At 41.6% G+C, this 6,651-nt stretch overlaps 1 non-coding gene across 1 annotated transcript; it reads right to left on the bottom strand.

Annotated features, from left to right (window-relative positions):
* Window positions 1-3,997: 3,997 nt before the first annotated feature.
* LOC127740438 (small nucleolar RNA R71) lies at window positions 3,998-4,105 on the bottom strand. The gene has a single exon (XR_008001114.1). It is a non-coding gene; the product is annotated as a small nucleolar RNA R71 (small nucleolar RNA).
* Between the last annotated feature and the right edge of the window lie 2,546 nt (window positions 4,106-6,651).

Here is a 6,651-nt window from a genome sequence, read left to right as displayed (position 1 = left end):
GTGCGCGGACGCGTCGGTGCGGGCACAGGCTACGCACAAGAATAGCACAAGCATGGCACAACTCTTGGTTTTTTGTACTGGTAAGTGCACAGTGCACGATCGGCGTGTGCGCGCACAGTGTGCTTGCGCGTCGATCGCCAAGTTGCAAGGGGGCACGCTGGCGGCATGCACGCTGGCGCGTGGGGGCTGGCACGAAGTGGACATAAAGTGAGCACATGGTGGGCATAACTCTCGGATTTTTGGCCCAGGAGTAAGAATGCACCACCAGCGCGCGCACGCACAGTGTGCTCGCGCGCGGATGACCTTTTTCCTTGTTTTTTTTTAAGCATAACAAGAGTTATTCTAACACATTCTTGGTAGGTGTTTAAGCTAGTGGGCAAGGGAACACTTCACAACTTCATGCACCATTCAAAACATAGCATTCTCTCGACTTCAACAATTCTTCCATACCAAAATAATGAAATCTATCTAAACATCATAGTTATCCAAAAAGATCAATAAAACTAGTATTCCTAAGCAATCAACAACATTAAGAAGTCACAAAATTCACAAGATTCTAAAGCTAAAAGCAAGATGGTATACACAAGGAATATCTTACCACGGTGGGGTGCCTCCCACCAAGCACTTTTCTTTAACGTCCTTAAGTTGGACGGTGAGTCGCTCAAGCTTCTTCTTCTCTAGGTGCATCCGCCAATAGGAACACCTCTAGGTCTTTTAGGAGCTTGTAGCCATGGTACTTCTTCACTCTATGTCCATTCACCTTGAAAGTTGCTTTACTTTTAGGATCAAATAATTCCACCACTCCATAAGGCTTTATCTCCTTCACCTTGAAAGGTCCTTCCCATCTAGAGCGGAGCTTGCCAGGCATGAAACGAAGCCTCGAATTGTAGAGGAGAACCTCATCACCTTCTTGGAAGTCCTTCTTTCGGATGTGATGGTCATAGAATCCTTTAGTCTTTTCTTTGTAAATTTGGGCATTCTCATACGCTTCGTTCCTCAAACACTCGAGCTCCTCTAGTTGTAATTTTCTGGCTACTCCAGCTTGGGTCAAATCCATGTTGCACCGCTTTACCGCCCAATAGGCTTTGTACTCAATCTCAACCGGAAGGTGGCATGCCTTACCATAGACGATCCAGAAGGGACTCATCCCCAACGGAGTCTTGTAGGCTGTTTTATACGCCCATAGTGCATCTCCTAACCGGAGGCTCTAATCCTTCCTTTGCAGATTAACTACTTTCTGCAAGATTCTCTTAATCTCCCGGTTGGACACTTCCTCTTGTCCATTGGTTTACAGATGATAAGCAGTTGCAACCTTATGCACCACTCCATAGCGCTTGAGCAGTGCCTCTACCTTCCTATTACAAAAGTGGGATCCTTGGTCACTCAGGATTGCTCGTGGCGACCCACAACGACACACAATATAGTTTTTGATAAAAGAAATGATGGTATTGACATCGTCAAGGCAGGTAGGTATTGCTTCTACCCACTTTGACACGTAGTCAACCGCTAACAGGATATACAGATACCCACTGGAGTTGGGAAACAGTCCCATAAAGTCAATGCCCCATACATCAAATATCTCACAGAACAACATAAGCTGTTGAGGCATTTCATCCCTTTGGGATGTGTTTCCCGACCTCTGACACTGATGGCAAGACACATATAACCGGTTAGCATCCTTGAATAAGGTCGGCCACCAGAATCAACAATCCAACACCTTTTGTGGTCCTTTGTGGGCCAAAGTGGCCACCACATCCGGACGAATGGCAAGCTTCAAGAATGGGTTGGATTTCAAACTCCGGAACACATCTTCGAATTACTTGGTCTAGTCCCCTCTTCCACAAGTGAGGGTGATAAACCACTATTTTATGGTTTACAATGTGTTTAATTGTGTGGTTTTATCATGGTCTTTACCCACTTATTCATATAATTAGCATGCATTTATAATTCCTTCCTAAAATTATTACATGATTGAAAACTTACTTCCTGGAGACCCTTTAATTAGGTATTTTAATTCCCCTTTATTCCATTCAATGCCGTGAGTTGTGTGTTAAAGTGTATCAGGCTTTATAGGGCATGAATGAGTGAGAGATTGGGAAGGAAGCTTGCAAAATTGGAAGGAATACAAATTGAGGAGATGACCAGCGAGAAGTGACGCGTACGCGTCAGCAACGCGATCGCGCGGAAGAAAGTAATTCGCAGTGACGCGGCCCCATGAGTGACGCGAATGCGCGGATTGGAAAAGCAAAAGCGACGTGGAGGCATGGACGACGCGCCCGCATGGAAAAGAAAAACGCCGAACGACACGTCCGCGTGAATGATGCGTCTGCGTGACGTGCGCAATCGGTAGAATTTCAAAAGTCGTTGGCAGAGTTTCTGGGCCGGATTTCAACCCAGTTTTTGGCCCGAAATTACAGACTAGAGTCAGGGAACATGCAGAAATGAGAGACACAATTCATTCTGCACAATTTTTAGTTTTAGATATGGATTTACTCCTCCCCTAGGTTTTTCACTCACTTGAGCATTCATAATTAGCATTGGAAGATTTTGGCTTTAGCTTTTGAGAAGAGTTTACCTCCGGTACTAGTCATCTTATTTTATTATTTACTTTTTATATTTACTCTTCTATATTCTTAATCCCTCTAGAGTTGACTTTGGCTTATTTTTACAAGTTATTAATATAGACTATTTTTATTTTCAATTAATCCTTTTATTATTATTTATAATGTCTTCTTTTATTTTCACCATTAATTCTGTGAATTTTATAATTATGATGAGTGAGTAGTCTCATGACTTGATTGGGGATGATTGAAAGGAACCCTTGAGTTGAACTACTCAAGAGAGAAATTATAATTGGGTTTATTGTTGAATCACCCTCTAATCATTAACTCTAGTCCTTCCCAAGGGAGAGGATTAGGACTTATGACTAGAAACTGATTTCCAACTTGCTTGACTTTCCTTTACCTAGTAAAGGTTAACTAAGCAGAGTAACTTCCAATTATCAATTAATCTTGAGAGTATTTTAACAAGAATAGGGCTTTCAACTAATCTACCCCATTCAAGGCTTTTATTTAAAATTAATTAAATTCTCTAATTTAAATCTCTGTTTATCAACTCAACCATTTTTGAAAACACCCGATTGATGAAATAGCACATCTCCTTGCAACTCGTTGGGAGACGACCTGGGATTCATACTCTCAGTATTTTAATTTTCAATATTGTGACAACCCCTTTTTAAATTGATAAGCGGATTTTCAGCTTGTTAAGGACTATACTTGCAACGTGTCCCTATTAATAAATTCTTAACTCGCCAATTTCCGCCACGTCAATTTTTGGCGCTGTTGCCGGGGAGTTGCAACAGTGTGCTAATTTATTGATTGGTATTTATTTTAATTGAAATTTTCTTTTCATTCTGTCACTATGAGCTGTACGTTTCTTTCGTTAAATGACGCGTTCACTTCTTGATCCAAGCTTGCCAGCATTTGACCTTGAGATTGAAAGAACTCTTTCACGTATAAGGCAAGCTTGGCGTCGGCGACTCCTCTTTGAGGACGAACCTGAACCGTCATCTAATGAAGAAACAATCTCCCTCTCTACTGATGCATTTCATTTACGTGCAGGTGACATGGCAGCGCCCAGAAGAGTCACTATCCAGGAGGAAGGAGCCCCTGATTTTACACTCTAACCATTCCAGGCACACCACCCAGCAGTAGCTATAGATTTTGAAATAAAGTCTTTACTACTCAACTTGATGCCCAAGTTTCATGGCTTACCTGCTCAAGATCCTATCAAGCATCTTAGGGATTTCCAGACTGCTTGCTCTACTATTAAGTGTGATGGCACTGATGAAATCTCCATTCTGTTGAAAGCCTTCCCGTTTTCTCTGGAGGGAAAGGCAAGAGAGTGGTACTACACTCAACCGGGAGCAACTGTTTCCAACTGGGATACATTTAGGATAAAGTTTCTGGAGAAATTCTTTCCAGCTGAAGTTTCCGATAAGCTGAGGAAGGACATGTCTATGATTGTTCAGGATGAATTTGAGACCCTCTATGAATACTTGGAACGCTTCAATAATCTTCGAGACGCATGCCCCCATCATATGATTGACAAGATAGTGTTGCTCGGCTACTTTAAACAGGGTTTGAAATCTCAAGATAGGACCACATTGGAAGGTGCTAGTAATGGTTCTATGAAAAAGCACAAGACTACGGATGAAGCATGGCAATTGATTAGCGACTTAGCTGACTCTACTAGGAATCACAGGCAGAAGCAAAGTTGGTCAAGAGCTGTTGCAGAGGTATCCACTAGTAAAGAGACTACTACTATAGCTCAGAGCTTATGTGAAATGACCAACTTGCTGAAGCAGATGCAACTGAATCAACAACAGCCTCAGCAAGTTCAGCCTTCTCCACCACAGCACAGCCAGCAGTTAGTTCCACAAAGAGTATGCGAAATCTGTGCAGATTACAGTCACTATACCGATGAGTGTCCGCAACTCTAACCAGAAGACAACACTGTAGCAGCCACTCATAACTTTCATGACCGCCCCAATCAAGGGTACAATCAAGGTGGCAACTATAACCAAGGATGGCAGGATAACTCTAACCAAGGCTGGAGAGACAATTCTAACCAAGGTTGGAGGGACAATCATAATAGAGGAGGCAGAGATAACAATGGAAATCAGAGGTGGAATAACAATAACAACTTCAGGCAGCAGAATCAGAATCAGTCCTACAGAGCACCTCATTTAAGACAGCCTCAAGCATCTCAGCAGACCTCTCAAATCACTTACCCCTCTTCATCTTCTAATGATGAGTTACTACAATCTATTGATCGGAGACAACACGCTATGGAAAATAATTTTAATGCAACTCTGAATGTTTTGACTTCTACTTTACAAACCCTTGTCTCACAAGTTGGATCACTGACCAACTCCAACAACCAATCCTCAAGCTCTGGTGGACTCTTGGTGCACGAAATTGTGTATGCCAATATTAATGGACTATTTAACACAGCTTCGCACAACTAACCAGCAAGTGCACTGGGTTGTCCAAGTAATACCTTACGTGAGTAAGGCTCGATCCCACGGAGATTGTTGGCTTGAAGCAAGCTATGGTTATTTTATTATTCTTAGTCAGGATATCATTTATAATTATCAGTTTGAATGAGGAAAAATAAAAGAGTATGAAATAAATACTTATTATGCAGTAATGGAGAATATGTTGGAGTTTTGGAGATGCTTTGTCTTCTGAATTTTAGTTTTTCTCTTGTATTCCTCTTCCCTCACGCATGCAAAAGTGCAAAGTTCCTTCCATGGCAAGCTCTATGTAGGGTGTCACCGTTGTCAATGGCTACTTCCCATCCTCTCAGTAAAAATGGTCCAAATGCTCTGTCACAGCACGGCTAATCAGCTGTTGGTTCTCGATCATGTCGGAATAGAATCTATTGATTCTTTTGCGTTTGTCATCACGCCCAACACTCGCGAGTTTGAAGTTCGTCACAGCCATCCAATCCCAGAATCCTACTCGGAATACCATAGACAAGATTTAGACTTTCCGGATTCTCATGAATGCCGCCATCAATCTAGCTTATACCACGAAGATTCTGATTAAGGAATCTAAGAGATACTCATTCAATCTGATGTAGAACGGAGGTGGTTGTCAGACACACGTTCATGGATTGAGGAAGGTGATGAGTGTCACGAATCATCACCTTCTCCATAATTAAGCGCGAATGAACATCTTAGATAGGAACACGCATGCTTGAATGGAAAACAGAAATAATTGAATTAATTCATCGAGACGCTGCAGAGCTCCTCACACCCAATAATGGGGTTTAGAGACTCATGCTGGCAAAAGGTACAAATTTCAGATCTAAAATGTCATGAGATCCAAAATAAGTCTCTAAAAGTTGTTTAAATACTAAACTAGTATCCTAGGTTTACAGAAAATGAGTAAACTAAGATAATTGGTGTAGAAATCCACTTCTGGGGCCCACTTGGTGTGTGCTGGGGCTGAGACTTAAGCTTCTCACGTGCCTGGGCTGTTTCTGGAGTTGAACGCCAGGTTGTAACGTATTTTTGGCGTTGAACTCCAACTTCTAACCTGTTTCTGGCGCTGGACACCAGACTGCAACATGGAACTAGCGTTGAACGCCAGTTTACGTTGTCTATCATCACGCAAAGTATGGACTATTATATATTTCTGGAAAGCCCTGGATGTCTACTTTCCAACCAAATTGAGAGCGCGCCAATTGGACTTTTGCAGCTCCAAACAATCCATTCCGAGTGCAGGGAGGTCAGAATCCAACAACATCAGCAGTCCTTTTTCAGCCTAAATCAGATTTTTACTCAGCTCCCTCAATTTCAGCCAGAAAATACCTGAAATCACAAAAAAACACACAAACTCATAGTAAAGTCCAGAAATATGATTTTTGCTTAAAAACTAATAAAATTCTATTAAAAACTAATAAAAACATGCTAAAATCTATATGAAATTACCCCCAAAAAGCGTATAAAATATCCGCTCATCACAACACCAAACTTAAACTGTTGCTTGTCCTCAAGCAACTAGATAAATAAAAGAGGATAAAAAGAAATCAAGAAGCAATAATATCTCAGAGTTTTAAGTGAAGCTCAGATTCTAATTAGAT

This window comes from Arachis duranensis, chromosome 6, assembly GCF_000817695.3.
Source record: "Arachis duranensis cultivar V14167 chromosome 6, aradu.V14167.gnm2.J7QH, whole genome shotgun sequence".
Taxonomy (NCBI): Eukaryota; Viridiplantae; Streptophyta; class Magnoliopsida; order Fabales; family Fabaceae; genus Arachis; species Arachis duranensis.
Note: the sequence above shows the minus strand (reverse complement) of the source record. Positions and strands in the feature narration are given on the sequence as shown.